Source organism: Hemitrygon akajei, chromosome 1 (assembly GCF_048418815.1).
Source record: "Hemitrygon akajei chromosome 1, sHemAka1.3, whole genome shotgun sequence".
Lineage (NCBI taxonomy): Eukaryota > Metazoa > Chordata > Chondrichthyes > Myliobatiformes > Dasyatidae > Hemitrygon > Hemitrygon akajei.
In genome coordinates this window covers 162079855-162098578 of record NC_133124.1, presented here as the reverse complement: position 1 = coordinate 162098578, position 18724 = coordinate 162079855, and the positions used below count along the sequence as shown (strand labels likewise).

Below are 18724 nucleotides of genomic sequence, written 5' to 3'. Positions count from 1 at the left end.
ATTCACTCCCACCGTCCACACTCCAATGAAACCCCTCCTTCCCATTCACTCCCACCGTCCCCCTCCTTCCCATTCACATCCCACCGTCCACACTCCAATGGGACCCCCCTCCTTCCCATTCACTCCCACCCGTCCACACTCCAATGGGAACCCCCTCCTCCCCATTCACTCCCACCGTCCACACTCCAATGGGACCCCCTCCTTCCCATTCACTGCCCACCGTCCACACTCCAATGAAACCCCCCTCCTTCCCATTCACTCCCACCGTCCACACTCCCAATGGGACCACCTCCCCATTCACCTCCCACCGTCCACACTCCCAATGGGACCCCACCCCTTCCCATTCACTCCCACCATCCACACTCCAATGAAACCCCCTCCTTCCCATTCACTCCCACCGTCCACACTCCAATGGGACCCCACCCCTTCCCATTCACTCCCACCGTCCACATTCCAATGGGAACCCCTCCTCCCCATTCACTCCCACCGTCCACACTCCCAATGGGACCCCACCCCTTCCCATTCACTCCCACCGTCCACACTCCAATGGGACCCCCTCCTTCCCATTCACTCCCACCGTCCACACACCAATGAAACCCCCTCCTTCCCATTCACTCTCACCGTCCACACTCCAATGGGACCACCCCTCCTTCCCATTTCACCTCCCACCGTCCACACTCCAATGAGAACCCCTCCTCCCCATTCACTCCCACCGTCCACACTCCAATGGGACCCCCTCCTTCCCATTCACTCCCACCGTCCACACTCCAATGACACCCCCCTCCTTCCCATTCACTCCCACCGTCCACACTGCAATGGGAACCCCTCCTTCCCATTCACTCCCACCGGCCACACTCCAATGGGACCCCCTCCTTCCCATTCACTCCCACCGTCCACAATCCAATGAAAACCCCCTCCTTCCCATTCACTCCCACCGTCCACACTCCAATGAAACCCCCTCCTTCCCATTCACTCCCACCGTCCACACTCCAATGGGACCCCCTGCTTCCCATTCACTCCCACCGTCCACACTCCAATGGGACCCCCTCCTTCCCATTCACTCCCACCGTCCCACTCCAATGGGAACCCCTCCTCCCCATTCACTCCCACCGTCCACACTCCAATGGGACCCCCTCCTTCCCATTCACTCCCACCGTCCACACTCCAATGACACCCCCCTCCTTCCCATTCACTCCCACCGTCCACACTCCAATGGGAACCCCTCCTTCCCATTCACTCCCACCGGCCACACTCCAATGGGACCCCCTCCTTCCCATTCACTCCCACCGTCCACACTCCAATGAAACCCCCTCCTTCCCATTCACTCCCACCGTCCACACTCCAATGAAACCCCCTCCTTCCCATTCACCTCCCACCGTCCACACTCCAATGGGACCCCCTCCTTCCCATTCACTCCCACCGTCCACACTCCAATGGGACCCCCTCCTTCCCATTCACTCCCACCGTCCACACTCCAATGGGAACCCCTCCTCCCCATTCACTCCCACCGTCCACACTCCAATGGGACCCCCTCCTTCCCATTCACTCCCACCGTCCACACTCCAATGAAACCCCCTCCTTCCCATTCACTCCCACCGTCCACACTCCCAATGGGACCACCTCCCCATTCACTCCCACCGTCCACACTCCCAATGGGACCCCACCCCTTCCCATTCACTCCCACCATCCACACTCCAATGGGACCCCCTCCTTCCCATTCACTCCCACCGTCAACACTCCAATGGGAACCCCTCCTCCCCATTCACTCCCACCGTCCACACTCCAATGGGACCCCCTCCTTCCCATTCACTCCCACCGTCCACACTCCAATGAAACCCCCTCCTTCCCATTCACTCCCACCGTCCACACTCCCAATGGGACCCCCACCCCTTCCCATTCACTCCCACCATCCACACTCCAATGAAACCCCCTCCTTCCCATTCACTCCCACCGTCCACACTCCAATGGGACCCCACCCCTTCCCATTCACTCCCACCGTCCACATTCCAATGGGAACCCCTCCTCCCCATTCACTCCCACCGTCCACACTCCCAATGGGACCCCACCCCTTCCCATTCACTCCCACCGTCCACACTCCAATGGGACCCCCCTCCTTCCCATTCACTCCCACCGTCCACACACCAATGAAACCCCCTCCTTCCCATTCACTCCCACCGTCCACACTCCAATGGGACCCCCCCTCCTTCCCATTCACTCCCACCGTCCACACTCCCAATGAGAACCCCTCCTCCCCATTCACTCCCACCGTCCACACTCCAATGGGACCCCCTCCTTCCCATTCACTCCCACCGTCCACACTCCAATGACACCCCCCTCCTTCCCATTCACTCCCACCGTCCACACTCCAATGGGAACCCCTCCTTCCCATTCACTCCCACCGGCCACACTCCAATGGGACCCCCTCCTTCCCATTCACTCCCACCGTCCACACTCCAATGAAACCCGCTCCTTCCCATTCACTCCCACCGTCCACACTCCAATGAAACCCCCTCCTTCCCATTCACTCCCACCGTCCACACTCCAATGGGACCCCCCCTCCTTCCCATTCACTCCCACCGTCCACACTCCAATGGGATCCCCTCCTTCCCATTCACTCCCACCGTCCACACTCCAATGGGAACCCCTCCTCCCCATTCACTCCCACCGTCCACACTCCAATGGGACCCCCTCCTTCCCATTCACTCCCACCGTCCACACTCCAATGAAACCCCCTCCTTCCCATTCACTCCCACCGTCCACACTCCCAATGGGACCACCTCCCCCATTCACTCCCACCGTCCACACTCCCAATGGGACCCCACCCCTACCCATTCACTCCCACCATCCACACTCCAATGAAACCCCCTCCTTCCCATTCACTCCCACCGTCCACACTCCAATGGGACCCCACCCCTTCCCATTCACTCCCACCGTCCACATTCCAATGGGAACCCCTCCTCCCCATTCACTCCCACCGTCCACACTCCCAATGGGACCCCACCCCTTCCCATTCACTCCCACCGTCCACACTCCAATGGGACCCCCTCCTTCCCATTCACTTCCCACCGTCCACACACCAATGAAACCCCCCTCCTTCCCATTCACTCCCACCGTCCACACTCCAATGGGACCCCCTCCTTCCCATTCACTCCCACCGTCCACACTCCAATGAGAACCCCTCCTCCCCATTCACCTCCCACCGTCCACACTCCAATGGGACCCCCTCCTTCCCATTCACTCCCACCGTCCACACTCCAATGACACCCACTCCTTCCCATTCACTCCCCACCGTCCACACTCCAATGGGAACCCCTCCTTCCCATTCACTCCCACCCGGCCACACTCCAATGGGACCCCCTCCTTCCCATTCACTCCCACCGTCCACACTCCAATGAAACCCCCTCCTTCCCATTCACTCCCACCGACAACACTCCAATGAAACCGCCTCCTTCCCATTCACTCCCACCGTCCACACTCCAATGGGACCCCCTCCTTCCCATTCACTCCCACCGTCCACACTCCAATGGGACCCCCTCCTTCCCATTCACTCCCACCGTCCACACTCCAATGGGACACCCTCCTTCCCATTCACTCCCACCGTCCACACTCCAATGAAACCCCCTCCTTCCCATTCACTCCCACCGTCCACACTCCAATGGGAACCCCTCCTCCCCATTCACTCCCACCGTCCACACTCCAATGGGACCCCCTCCTTCCCATTCACTCCCACCGTCCACACTCCAATGAAACCCCCTCCTTCCCATTCACTCCCACCGTCCACACTCCAATGGGACCCCCTCCTTCCCATTCACTCCCACCGTCCACAGTCCAATGGGAACCCCCTCCTCCCCCATTCACTCCCACCGTCCACACTCCAATGAAACCCCCCTCCTTCCCATTCACTCCCTCCGTCCACACTCCAATGGGACCCCCTCCTTCCCATTCACTCCCACCGTCCACACTCCAATGAAACCCCCTCCTTCCCATTCACTCCCACCGTCCACACTCCAATGAAACCCCCCTCCTTCCCATTCCACTCCCCACTGTCCACACTCCAATGAAACCCCCTCCTCCCCATTCACTCCCACCGTCCACACTCCAATGAAACCTCCTCCTCCCCATTCACTCCCACCATCCACACTCCAATGGGACCCCCTCCTTCCCATTCACTCCCACCGTCCACACTCCAATGAAACCCCCTCCTTCCCATTCACTCCCACCCGTCCACACTCCAATGAAACCCCCCTCCTCCCCATTCACTCGCACCGTCCACACTCCCAATGGGAACCCCTTCCCATTCACTCCCACCGTCCACACTGCAATGAAACCCCCTCCTTCCCATTCACTCCCACCGTCCACACTCCCAATGAAACCCCCTCCTTCCCATTCACTCCCACCGTCCACACTCCAATGGGACTCCCTCCTCCCCATTCACTCCCACTGTCCACACTCCAATGGGAACCCCTCCTTCCCATTTACTCCCACCGTCCACACTCCCAATGGGACCCCACCCCTTCCCATTCACTCCCACCGTCCACACTCCAATGAAACCCCCTCCTCCCCATTCACTCCCACCGTCCACACACCAATGAAACCCCCTCCTTCCCATTCACTCCCACCATCCACACTCCAATGGGACTCCCTCCTCCCCATTCACTCCCACCGTCCACACTCCAATGGGAACCCCTCCTTCCCATTCACTCCCATCGTCCACACTCCCAATGGGACCCACTCCCCATTCACTCCCACCGTCCACACTCCCAATGGGACCCCCTCCTCCCCATTCACTCCCATCGTCCACACTCCCCAATGGGACCCCACCCCTTCCCATTCACTCCCACCCTCCACACTCCAATGAAACCCCCTCCTCCCCATTCACTCCCACCGTCCACACACCAATGAAACCCCCTCCCACCCATTCACTCCCACCGTCCACACTCCAATGGGAACCCCTCCTTCCCATTCACTCCCACCGTCCACACTCCCAATGGGACCCCCTCCCCATTCACTCCCATCGTCCACACTCCCAATGGGACCCCCACTCCCATCGTCCACACTCCCAATGGGACCCCACCCCTTCCCATTCACTCCCACCATCCACACTCCAATGAAAACCCCTCCTTCCCATTCACTCCCACCGTCCACACTCCAATGGGACCCCACCCCTTCCCATTCACTCCCACCGTCCACATTCCAATGGGAACCCCTCCTCCCCATTCACTCCCACCGTCTACACACCCAATGGGACCCCACCCCTTCCCATTCACTCCCACCGTCCACACTCCAATGAAACCCCCTCCTTCCCCATTCACTCCCACCGTCCACACTCCAATGGGACCCCCTCCTTCCCATTCACTCCCACCGTCCACACTCCAATGGGACCCCCCTCCTTCCCATTCACTCCCACCGTCCACACTCCAATGGGAACCCCTCCTCCCCATTCACTCCCACCGTCCACACTCCAATGGGACCCCCCTCCTTCCCATTCACTCCCACCGTCCACACTCCAATGAAACCCCCTCCTTCCCATTCACTCCCACCGTCCACACTCCCAATGGGACCACCTCCCCATTCACTCCCACCGTCCACACTCCCAATGGGACCCACACCCCTTCCCATTCACTCCCACCATCCACACTCCAATGAAACCCCCTCCTTCCCATTCACTCCCACCGTCCACACTCCAATGGGACCCCACCCCTTCCCATTCACTCCCACCGTCCACATTCCAATGGGAACCCCTCCTCCCCATTCACTCCCACCGTCCACACTCCCAATGGGACCCCACCCCTTCCCATTCACTCCCACCGTCCACACTCCAATGGGACCCCCTCCTTCCCATTCACTCCCACCGTCCACACACCAATGAAACCCCCTCCTTCCCATTCACTCTCACCGTCCACACTCCAATGGGACCCCCCTCCTTCCCATTCACTCCCACCGTCCACACTCCAATGAGAACCCCTCCTCCCCATTCACTCCCACCGTCCACACTCCAATGGGACCCCCTCCTTCCCATTCACTCCCACCGTCCACACTCCAATGACACCCCCCTCCTTCCCATTCACTCCCACCGTCCACACTCCAATGGGAACCCCTCCTTCCCATTCACTCCCACCGGCCACACTCCAATGGGACCCCCTCCTTCCCATTCACTCCCACCGTCCACAATCCAATGAAACCCCCTCCTTCCCATTCACTCCCACCGTCCACACTCCAATGAAACCCCCTCCTTCCCATTCACTCCCACCGTCCACACTCCAATGGGACCCCCTGCTTCCCATTCACTCCCACCGTCCACACTCCAATGGGACCCCCTCCTTCCCATTCACTCCCACCGTCCACACTCCAATGGGAACCCCTCCTCCCCATTCACTCCCACCGTCCACACTCCAATGGGACCCCCTCCTTCCCATTCACTCCCACCGTCCACACTCCAATGACACCCCCTCCTTCCCATTCACTCCCACCGTCCACTCTCATTCTCGGCAACTCATGGGCCCCTCCTTCCCATTCACTCCCACCGGCCACACTCCAATGGGACCCCCTCCTTCCCATTCACTCCCACCGTCCACACTCCAATGAAACCCCCTCCTTCCCATTCACTCCCACCGTCCACACTCCAATGAAACCCCCTCCTTCCCATTCACTCCCACCGTCCACACTCCAATGGGACCCCCTCCTTCCCATTCACTCCCACCGTCCACACTCCAATGGGACCCCCTCCTTCCCATTCACTCCCACCGTCCACACTCCAATGGGAACCCCTCCTCCCCATTCACTCCCACCGTCCACACTCCAATGAAACCCCCTCCTTCCCATTCACTCCCACCGTCCACACTCCCAATGAGACCACCTCCCCATTCACTCCCACCGTCCACACTCCCAATGGGACCCCACCCCATTCCCATTCACTCCCACCATCCACACTCCAATGAAACCCCCTCCTTCCCATTCACTCCCACCGTCCACACTCCAATGGGACCCCACCCCTTCCCATTCACTCCCACCGTCCACATTCCAATGGGAACCCCTCCTCCCCATTCACTCCCACCATCCACACTCCCAATGGGACCCCACCCCTTCCCATTCACTCCCACCGTCCACACTCCAATGGGACCCCCTCCTTCCCATTCACTCCCACCGTCCACACACCAATGAAACCCCCTCCTTCCCATTCACTCCCACCGTCCACACTCCAATGGGACCCCCTCCTTCCCATTCACTCCCACCGTCCACACTCCAATGAGAACCCCTCCTCCCCATTCACTCCCACCGTCCACACTCCAATGGGACCCCCTCCTTCCCATTCACTCCCACCGGCCACACTCCAATGGGACCCCCCTCCTTCCCATTCACTCCCACCGTCCACACTCCAATGAAACCCCCTCCTTCCCATTCACTCCCACCGACAACACTCCAATGAAACCCCCTCCTTCCCATTCACTCCCACCGTCCACACTCCAATGAGACCCCCTCCTTCCCATTCACTCCCACCGTCCACACTCCAATGGGACCCCCTCCTTCCCATTCACTCCCACCGTCCACACTCCAATGAAACCCCCTCCTTCCCATTCACTCCCACCAACAACACTCCAATGAAACCCCCTCCTTCCCATTCACTCCCACCGTCCACACTCCAATGGGACCCCCTCCTTCCCATTCACTCCCACCGTCCACACTCCAATGGGACCCCCTCCTTCCCATTCACTCCCACCGTCCACACTCCAATGGGACACCCTCCTTCCCATTCACTCCCACCGTCCACACTCCAATGAAAGCCCTCCTTCCCATTCACTCCCACCGTCCACACTCCAATGGGAACCCCTCCTCCCCATTCACTCCCACCGTCCACACTCCAATGGGACACCCTCCTTCCCATTCACTCCCACCGTCCACACTCCAATGAAACCCCCTCCTTCCCATTCACTCCCACCGTCCACACTCCAATGGGAACCCCTCCTCCCCATTCACTCCCACCGTCCACACTCCAATGAAACCCCCTCCTTCCCATTCACTCCCACCGTCCACACTCCAATGGGACCCCCCTCCTTCCCATTCACTCCCACCGTCCACACTCCAATGGGAACCCCTCCTCCCCATTCACTCCCACCGTCCACACTCCAATGAAACCCCCTCCTTCCCATTCACTCCCACCGTCCACACTCCAATGGGACCCCCTCCTTCCCATTAACTCCCACCGTCCACAGTCCAATGAAACCCCCTCCTTCCCATTCACTCCCACCGTCCACACTCCAATGAAACCCCCTCCTTCCCATTCACTCCCACTGTCCACACTCCAATGAAACCCCCTCCTCCCCATTCACTCCCACCGTCCACACTCCAATGAAACCCCCTCCTCCCCATTCACTCCCACCATCCACACTCCAATGGGACCCCCTCCTTCCCATTCACTCCCACCGTCCACACTCCAATGAAACCCCCTCCTTCCCATTCACTCCCACCGTCCACACTCCAATGAAACCCCCTCCTCCCCATTCACTCCCACCGTCCACACTCCCAATGGGAACCCCTTCCCATTCACTCCCACCGTCCACACTGCAATGAAACCCCCTCCTTCCCATTCACTCCCACCGTCCACACTCCCAATGAAACCCCCTCCTTCCCATTCACTCCCACCGTCCACACTCCAATGGGACTCCCTCCTCCCCATTCACTCCCACCGTCCACACTCCAATGGGAACCCCTCCTTCCCATTTACTCCCACCGTCCACACTCCCAATGGGACCCCACCCCTTCCCATTCACTCCCATCGTCCACACTCCAATGAAACCCCCTCCTCCCCATTCACTCCCACCGTCCACACACCAATGAAACCCCCTCCTTCCCATTCACTCCCACCATCCACACTCCAATGGGACTCCCTCCTCCCCATTCACTCCCACCGTCCACACTCCAATGGGAACCCCTCCTTCCCATTCACTCCCATCGTCCACACTCCCAATGGGACCCACTCCCCATTCACTCCCACCGTCCACACTCCCAATGGGACCCCCTCCTCCCCATTCACTCCCATCGTCCACACTCCCAATGGGACCCCACCCCTTCCCATTCACTCCCACCCTCCACACTCCAATGAAACCCCCTCCTCCCCATTCACTCCCACCGTCCACACACCAATGAAACCCCCTCCTACCCATTCACTCCCACCGTCCACACTCCAATGGGAACCCCTCCTTCCCATTCACTCCCACCGTCCACACTCCCAATGGGACCCCCTCCCCATTCACTCCCATCGTCCACACTCCCAATGGGACCCCACCCCTTCCCATTCACTCCCACCATCCACACTCCAATGAAAACCCCTCCTTCCCATTCACTCCCACCGTCCACACTCCAATGGGACCCCACCCCTTCCCATTCACTCCCACCGTCCACATTCCAATGGGAACCCCTCCTCCCCATTCACTCCCACCGTCTACACACCCAATGGGACCCCACCCCTTCCCATTCACTCCCACCGTCCACACTCCAATGAAACCCCCTCCTTCCCATTCACTCCCACCGTCCACACTCCAATGGGACCCCCTCCTTCCCATTCACTCCCACCGTCCACACTCCAATGGGACCCCCTCCTTCCCATTCACTCCCACCGTCCACACTCCAATGGGACCCCCTCCTCCCCATTCACTCCCACCGTCCACACTCCAATGGGACCCCCTCCTTCCCATTCACTCCCACCGTCCACACTCCAATGAAACCCCCTCCTTCCCATTCACTCCCACCGTCCACACTCCCAATGGGACCACCTCCCCATTCACTCCCACCGTCCACACTCCCAATGGGACCCCACCCCTTCCCATTCACTCCCACCATCCACACTCCAATGAAACCCCCTCCTTCCCATTCACTCCCACCGTCCACACTCCCAATGAAACCCCCTCCTTCCCATTCACTCCCACCGTCCACACTCCAATGGGACTCCCTCCTCCCCATTCACTCCCACCGTCCACACTCCAATGGGAACCCCTCCTTCCCATTCACTCCCACCGTCCACACTCCCAATGGGACCCCCCTCCCCATTCACTCCCACCGTCCACACTCCCAATGGGACCCCCCTCCTCCCCATTCACTCCCACCGTCCACACTCCCAATGGGACCCCACCCCTTCCCATTCACTCCCACCGTCCACACTCCAATGAAACCCCCTCCTCCCCATTCACTCCCACCGTCCACACACCAATGAAACCCCCTCCTTCCCATTCACTCCCACCGTCCACATTCCAATGGGAACCCCTCCTCCCCATTCACTCCTACCGTCCACACTCCAATGGGAACCCCTCCTCCCCATTCACTCCCACCGTCCACACTCCCAATGGGACCCCACCCCTTCCCATTCACTCCCACCGTCCACACTCCAATGGGACCCCCTCTTTCCCATTCACTCCCACCGTCCACACACCAATGAAACCCCCTCCTTCTCATTCACTCCCACCGTCCACACTCCAATGGGAACCCCTCCTTCCCATTCACTCCCACCGTCCACACTCCAATGGGAACCCCTCCTCCCCATTCACTCCCACCGTCCACACTCCAATGGGACCCCCTCCTTCCCATTCACTCCCACCGTCCACACTCCAATGACACCCCCTCCTTCCCATTCACTCCCACCGTCCACACTCCAATGGGACCCCACCCCTTCCCATTCACTCCCACCGTCCACACACCAATGGGACCCCCTCCTTCCCATTCACTACCACCGTCCACACTCCAATGAAACCCCCTCCTTCCCATTCACTCCCACCGTCCACACGCCAATGGGACCCACTCCTTCCCATTCACTCCCACCGTCCACACTCCAATGAAACCCCCTCCTTCCCATTCACTCCCACCGTCCACACTCCAATGAAACCCCCTCCTTCCCATTCACTCCCACCGTCCACACTCCAATGAAACCCCCTCCTCCCCATTCACTCCCACCATCCACACTCCCAATGGGAACCCCTTCCCATTCACTCCCACTGTCCACACTCCAATGAATCCCCCTCCTTCCCATTCACTCCCACCGTCCACACTCCCAAAGAAACCCCCTCCTTCCCATTCACTCCCACCGTCCACACTCCAATTTGACTCCCTCCTCCCCATTCACTCCCACCGTCCACACTCCAATTTGACTCCCTCCTCCCCATTCACTCCCACCGTCCACACTCCAATTTGACTCCCTCCTCCCCATTCACTCCCACCGTCCACACTCCAATGGGAACCCCTCCTTCCCATTCACTCCCACCGTCCACACTCCCAATGGGACCCCCTCCCCATTCACTCCCACCGTCCACACTCCCAATGGGACCCCCTCCTCCCCATTCACTCCCACCGTCCACACTCCCAATGGGACCCCACCCCTTCCCATTCACTCCCACCGTCCACACTCCAATGAAACCCCCTCCTCCCCATTCACTCCCACCGTCCACACACCAATGAAACCCCCTCCTTCCCATTCACACCCACCGTCCACACTCCAATGGGACTCCCTCCTCCCCATTCACTCCCACCGTCCACACTCCAATGGGAACCCCTCCTTCCCATTCACTCCCACCGTCCACACTCCCAATGGGACCCCCTCCCCATTCACTCCCACCGTCCACACTCCCAATGGGACCCCCCTCCTCCCCATTCACTCCCATCGTCCACACTCCCAATGGGACCCCACCCCTTCCCATTCACTCCCACCGTCCACACTCCAATGAAACCCCCTCCTCCCCATTCACTCCCACCGTCCACACACCAGTGAAACCCCCTCCTCCCCATTCACTCCCACCGTCCACACTCCAATGGGAACCCCTCCTTCCCATTCACTCCCACCGTCCACACTCCCAATGGGACCACCTCCCCATTCACTCCCACCGTCCACACTCCCAATGGGACCCCACCCCTTCCCATTCACTCCCACCATCCACACTCCAATGAAACCCCCTCCTTCCCATTCACTCCCACCGACCACACTCCAATGGGACCCCACCCCTTCCCATTCACTCCCACCGTCCACATTCCAATGGGAACCCCTCCTCCCCATTCACTCCCACCGTCTACACTCCCAATGGGACCCCACCCCTTCCCATTCACTCCCACCGTCCACACTCCAATGGGACCCCCTCCTTCCCATTCACTCCCACCGTCCACACACCAATGAAACCCCCTCCTTCCCATTCACTCCCACCGTCCACACTCCAATGGGACCCCCTCCTTCCCATTCACTCCCACCGTCCACACTCCAATGAGAACCCCTCCTCCCCATTCACTCCCACCGTCCACACTCCAATGGGACCCCCTCCTTCCCATTCACTCCCACCGTCCACACTCCAATGACACCCCCTCCTTCCCATTCACTCCCACCGTCCACACTCCAATGGGAACCCCTCCTTCCCATTCACTCCCACCGGCCACACTCCAATGGGACCCCCTCCTTCCCATTCACTCCCACCGTCCACACTCCAAAGAAACCCCCTCCTTCCCATTCACTCCCACCGTCCACACTCCAATGAAACCCCCTCCTTCCCATTCACTCCCACCGTCCACACTCCAATGGGACCCCCTCCTTCCCATTCACTCCCACCGTCCACACTCCAATGGGACCCCCTCCTTCCCATTCACTCCCACCGTCCACACTCCAATGGGACACCCTCCTTCCCATTCACTCCCACCGTCCACACTCCAATGAAACCCCCTCCTTCCCATTCACTCCCACCGTCCACACTCCAATGGGAACCCCTCCTTCCCATTCACTCCCACCGTCCACACTCCCAATGGGACCCCCCTCCCCATTCACTCCCACCGTCCACACTCCCAATGGGACCCCCTCCTCCCCATTCACTCCCACCGTCCACACTCCCAATGGGACCCCCTCCTTCCCATTCTCTCCCACCGTCCACACTCCAATGGGAACCCCTCCTCCCCATTCACTCCCACCGTCCACACTCCAATGAAACCCCCTCCTTCCCATTCACTCCCACCGTCCACACTCCAATGAAACCCCCTCCTTCCCATTCACTCCCACCGTCCACACTCCAATGAAACCCCCTCCTTCCCATTCACTCCCACCGTCCACACTCCAATGAAACCCCCTCCTTCCCATTCACTCCCACTGTCCACACTCCAATGAAACCCCCTCCTCCACATTCCCTCCCACCGTCCACACTCCAATGAAACCCCCTCCTCCCCTTTCACTCCCACCATCCACACTCCAATGGGACCCCCTCCTTCCCATTCACTCCCACCGTCCACACTCCAATGAAACCCCCTCCTTCCCATTCACTCCCACCGTCCACATTCCAATGAAACCCCCTCCTCCCCATTCACTCCCACCGTCCACACTCCCAATGGGAACCCCTTCCCATTCACTCCCACCGTCCACACTGCAATGAAACCCCCTCCTTCCCATTCACTCCCACCGTCCACACTCCCAATGAAACCCCCTCCTTCCCATTCACTCCCACCGTCCACACTCCAATGGGACTCCCTCCTCCCCATTCACTCCCACCGTCCACACTCCAATGGGAACCCCTCCTTCCCATTTACTCCCACCGTCCACACTCCCAATGGGACCCCACCCCTTCCCATTCACTCCCACCGTCCACACTCCAATGAAACCCCCTCCTCCCCATTCACTCCCACCGTCCACACACCAATGAAACCCCCTCCTTCCCATTCACTCCCACCATCCACACTCCAATGGGACTCCCTCCTCCCCATTCACTCCCACCGTCCACACTCCAATGGGAACCCCTCCTTCCCATTCACTCCCATCGTCCACACTCCCAATGGGACCCACTCCCCATTCACTCCCACCGTCCACACTCCCAATGGGACCCCCTCCTCCCCATTCACTCCCATCGTCCACACTCCCAATGGGACCCCACCCCTTCCCATTCACTCCCACCCTCCACACTCCAATGAAACCCCCTCCTCCCCATTCACTCCCACCGTCCACACACCAATGAAACCCCCTCCTCCCCATTCACTCCCACCGTCCACACTCCAATGGGACCCCCTCCCCATTCACTCCCATCGTCCACACTCCCAATGGGACCCCACCCCTTCCCATTCACTCCCACCATCCACACTCCAATGAAAACCCCTCCTTCCCATTCACCTCCCACCGTCCACACTCCAATGGGACCCCACCCCTTCCCATTCACTCCCACCGTCCACATTCCAATGGAACCCCTCCTCCCCATTCACTCCCACCGTCTACACACCCAATGGGACCCCACCCCTTCCCATTCACTCCCACCATCCACACTCCAATGGGACCCCCTCCTTCCCATTCACTCCCACCGTCCACACACCAATGAAACCACCTCCTTCCCATTTACTCCCACCGTCCACACTCCAATGGGACCCCCTCCTTCCCATTCACTCCCACCGTCCACACTCCAATGGTAACCCCTCCTCCCCATTCACTCCCACCGTCCACACTCCAATGGGACCCCCTCCTTCCCATTCACTCCCACCGTCCACACTCCAATGACACCCCCTCCTTCCCATTCACTCCCACCGTCCACACTCCAATGAAACCCCCTCCTCCCCATTCACTCCCACCGTCCACACTCCCAATGGGAACCCCTTCCCATTCACTCCCACCGTCCACACTCCAATGAAACCCCCTCCTTCCCATTCACTCCCACCGTCCACACTCCCAATGAAACCCCCTCTTCCCATTCACTCCCACCGTCCACACTCCAATGGGACTCCCTCCTCCCCATTCACTCCCACCGTCCACACTCCAATGGGAATCCCTCCTTCCCATTCACTCCCACCGTCCACACTCCAATGGGACACCCTCCCCATTCACTCCCACCGTCCACACTCCCAATGGGACCCCCCTCCTCCCCATTCACTCCCACCGTCCACACTCCCAATGGGACCCCACCCCTTCCCATTCACTCCCACCGTCCACACTCCAATGAAACCCCCTCCTCCCCATTCACTCCCACCGTCCACACACCAATGAAACCCCCTCCTTCCCATTCACTCCCACCGTCCACACTCCAATGGGAACCCCTCCTTCCCATTTACTCCCACCGTCCACACTCCCAATGGGACCCCACCCCTTCCCATTCACTCCCACCGTCCACACTCCAATGAAACCCCCTCCTCCCCATTCACTCCCACCGTCCACACACCAATGAAACCCCCTCCTTCCCATTCACTCCCACCATCCACACTCCAATGGGACTCCCTCCTCCCCATTCACTCCCACCGTCCACACTCCAATGGGAACCCCTCCTTCCCATTCACTCCCATCGTCCACACTCCCAATGGGAACCCCTTCCCATTCACTCCCACCGTCCACACTGCAATGAAACCCCCTCCTTCCCATTCACTCCCACCGTCCACACTCCCAATGAAACCCCCTCCTTCCCATTCACTCCCACCGTCCACACTCCAATGGGACTCCCTCCTCCCCATTCACTCCCACCGTCCACACTCCAATGGGAACCCCTCCTTCCCATTTACTCCCACCGTCCACACTCCCAATGGGACCCCACCCCTTCCCATTCACTCCCACCGTCCACACTCCAATGAAACCCCCTCCTCCCCATTCACTCCCACCGTCCACACACCAATGAAACCCCCTCCTTCCCATTCACTCCCACCATCCACACTCCAATGGGACTCCCTCCTCCCCATTCACTCCCACCGTCCACACTCCAATGGGAACCCCTCCTTCCCATTCACTCCCATCGTCCACACTCCCAATGGGACCCACTCCCCATTCACTCCCACCGTCCACACTCCCAATGGGACCCCCTCCTCCCCATTCACTCCCATCGTCCACACTCCCAAAGGGACCCCACCCCTTCCCATTCACTCCCACCCTCCACACTCCAATGAAACCCCCTCCTCCCCATTCACTCCCACCGTCCACACACCAATGAAACCCCCTCCTCCCCATTCACTCCCACCGTCCACACTCCAATGGGAACCCCTCCTTCCCATTCACTCCCATCCCCACCGTCCACACTCCCAATGGGACCCCCTCCCCATTCACCTTCCCCATCGTCCACACTCCCAATGGGACCCCACCCCCTTCCCATTCACTCCCACCATCCACACTCCAATGAAAACCCCTCCTTCCCATTCACTCCCCACCGTCCACATTCCAATGGGACCCCCCTCCTTCCCCATTCACTCCACCGTCCACACTCCAATGAGAAACCCCTCGTCCCCATTCACTCCCACCGTCCACACTCCAATGGGACCCCCTCCTTCCCATTCACTTCCCACCGTCCACACTCCAATGACACCCCCTCCTTCCCATTCACTCCCACCGTCCACACTCCAATGGGAACCCCTCCTTCCCATTCACTCCCACCGTCCACACTCCAATGAAACCCCCTCCTTCCCATTCACTCCCACCGTCCACACTCCAATGGGACCCCCTCCTTCCCATTCACTCCCACCGTCCACACTCCAATGGGACCCCCTCCTTCCCATTCACTCCCACCGTCCACACTCCAATGGGACACCCTCCTTCCCATTCACTCCCACCGTCCACACTCCAATGAAACCCCCTCCTTCCCATTCACTCCCACCGTCCACACTCCAATGGGAACCCCTCCTCCCCATTCACTCCCACCGTCCACACTCCAATGGGACCCCCTCCTTCCCATTCACTCCCACCGTCCACACTCCAATGAAACCCCCTCCTTCCCATTCACTCCCACCGTCCACACTCCAATGGGACCCCCTCCTTCCCATTCACTCCCACCGTCCACACTCCAATGGGAACCCCTCCTCCCCATTCACTCCCACCGTCCACACTCCAATGAAACCCCCTCCTTCCCATTCACTCCCACCGTCCACACTCCAATGGGACCCCCTCCTTCCCATTCACTCCCACCGTCCACACTCCAATGAAACCCCCTCCTTCCCATTCACTCCCACCGTCCACACTCCAATGAAACCCCCTCCTTCCCATTCACTCCCACCGTCCACACTCCAATGGGACCCCCTCCTTCCCATTCACTCCCACCGTACACACTCCCAATGGGAACCCCTCCCCATTCACTCCCACCGTCCACACTCCCAATGGGACCCCCTCCTCCCCATTCACTCCCACCGTCCACACTCCAATGGGAACCCCTCCTCCCCATTCACTCCCACCGTCCACACTCCAATGGGACCCCCTCCTTCCCATTCACTCCCACCGTCCACACTCCAATGAATCCCCCTCCTTCCCATTCACTCCCACTGTCCACACTCCAATGGGACCCCCTCCTCCCCATTCACTGCCACCGTCCACACTCCAATGGGACCCCCTCCTCCCCATTCACTCCCACCGTCCGCACTCCAATGGGACCCCACCCCTTCCCATTCACTCCCACCGTCCACACTCCCAATGGGACCCCCTCCTCCCCATTCACTCCCACCGTCCACACTCCAATGGGGACCCCTCCTCCCCATTCACTCCCACCGTCCACACTCCAATGGGAACCCCCTCCTCCCCATTCACTCCCACCGTCCACACTCCAATGGAACCCCCTCCTCCCCATTCACTCCCACCGTCCACACTTCCAATGGGACCCCCCTCCCCATTCACTCCCACCGTCCAGACTCCCAATGGGACCCCCTCCTCCCCATTCACTCCCACCGTCCACACTCCCAATGGGACCCCCCTCCTCCCCATTCACTCCCACCGTCCACACTCCCAATGGGACCCCCTCCTCACCATTCACTCCCACCGTCCACACTCCCAATGGGACCCCCCCCCTTCCCATTCACTACCACCGTCCACACTCCCAATGGAACCCCCTCCTTCCCATTCACTCCCACCGTCCACATTCCCAATGGGACCCACCCCTTCCTATTCACTCCCACCGTCCACACTCCCAATGGGACCCCACCCCTTCCCATTCACTCCCACCGTCCACACTCCCAATGGGACCCCCCTCCTCCCCATTCACTCCCACCGTCCACACTCCCAATGGGACCCCCCTCCTCCCCATTCACTCCCACCGTCCACACTCCCAATGGGACCCCACCCCTTCCCATTCACTACCACCGTCCACACTCCCAATGGAACCCCCTCCTTCCCATTCACTCCCACCGTCCACATTCCCAATGGGACCCACCCCTTCCTATTCACTCCCACCGTCCACACTCCCAATGGGACCCCACCCCTTCCCATTCACTCCCACCGTCCACGCTCCCAATGGGACCCCACCCCTTCCCATTCACTCCCACCGTCCACACTCCCAATGGGACCTCACCCCTTCCCATTCACTCCCACCGTCCACACTCCCAATGGGACCCCACCCCTTCCCATTCACTCCCACCGTCCACACTCCCAATGGGACCCCCTCCTCCCCATTCACTCCCACCGTCCACACTCCCAATGGGACCCCACCCCTGCCCATTCACTCCCACCGTCCACACTCCCAATGGGACCCCACCCCTTCCCATTCACTCCCACCGTCCACTCTCCCAATGGGAACCCCTCCTCCCCATTCCCTCCCACCGTCCACACTTCCAATGGGACCCCACCCCTTCCTATTCACTCCCACCGTCCACACTCCCAATGGACCCCACCCCTTCCCATTCACTCCCAACGTCCACACTCCCAATGGGACCCCCTCCTCCCCATTCACTCCCACCGTCCACTCTCCCAATGGGACCCCACCCCTCCCCATTCACTCCCACCGTCCACACTCCCAATGGGACCCCACCCCTTCCCATTCACTCCCACCGTCCACACTCCCAA

The 18724-nt window shown here is 59.9% G+C and overlaps 1 long non-coding RNA gene across 1 annotated transcript in view; it reads left to right on the top strand.

The window, feature by feature from the left end:
- LOC140734528 (uncharacterized) overlaps positions 1-18724 on the top strand; it is a 39774-nt gene that overhangs the window by 13988 nt on the left and 7062 nt on the right. The window lies entirely within an intron of this gene.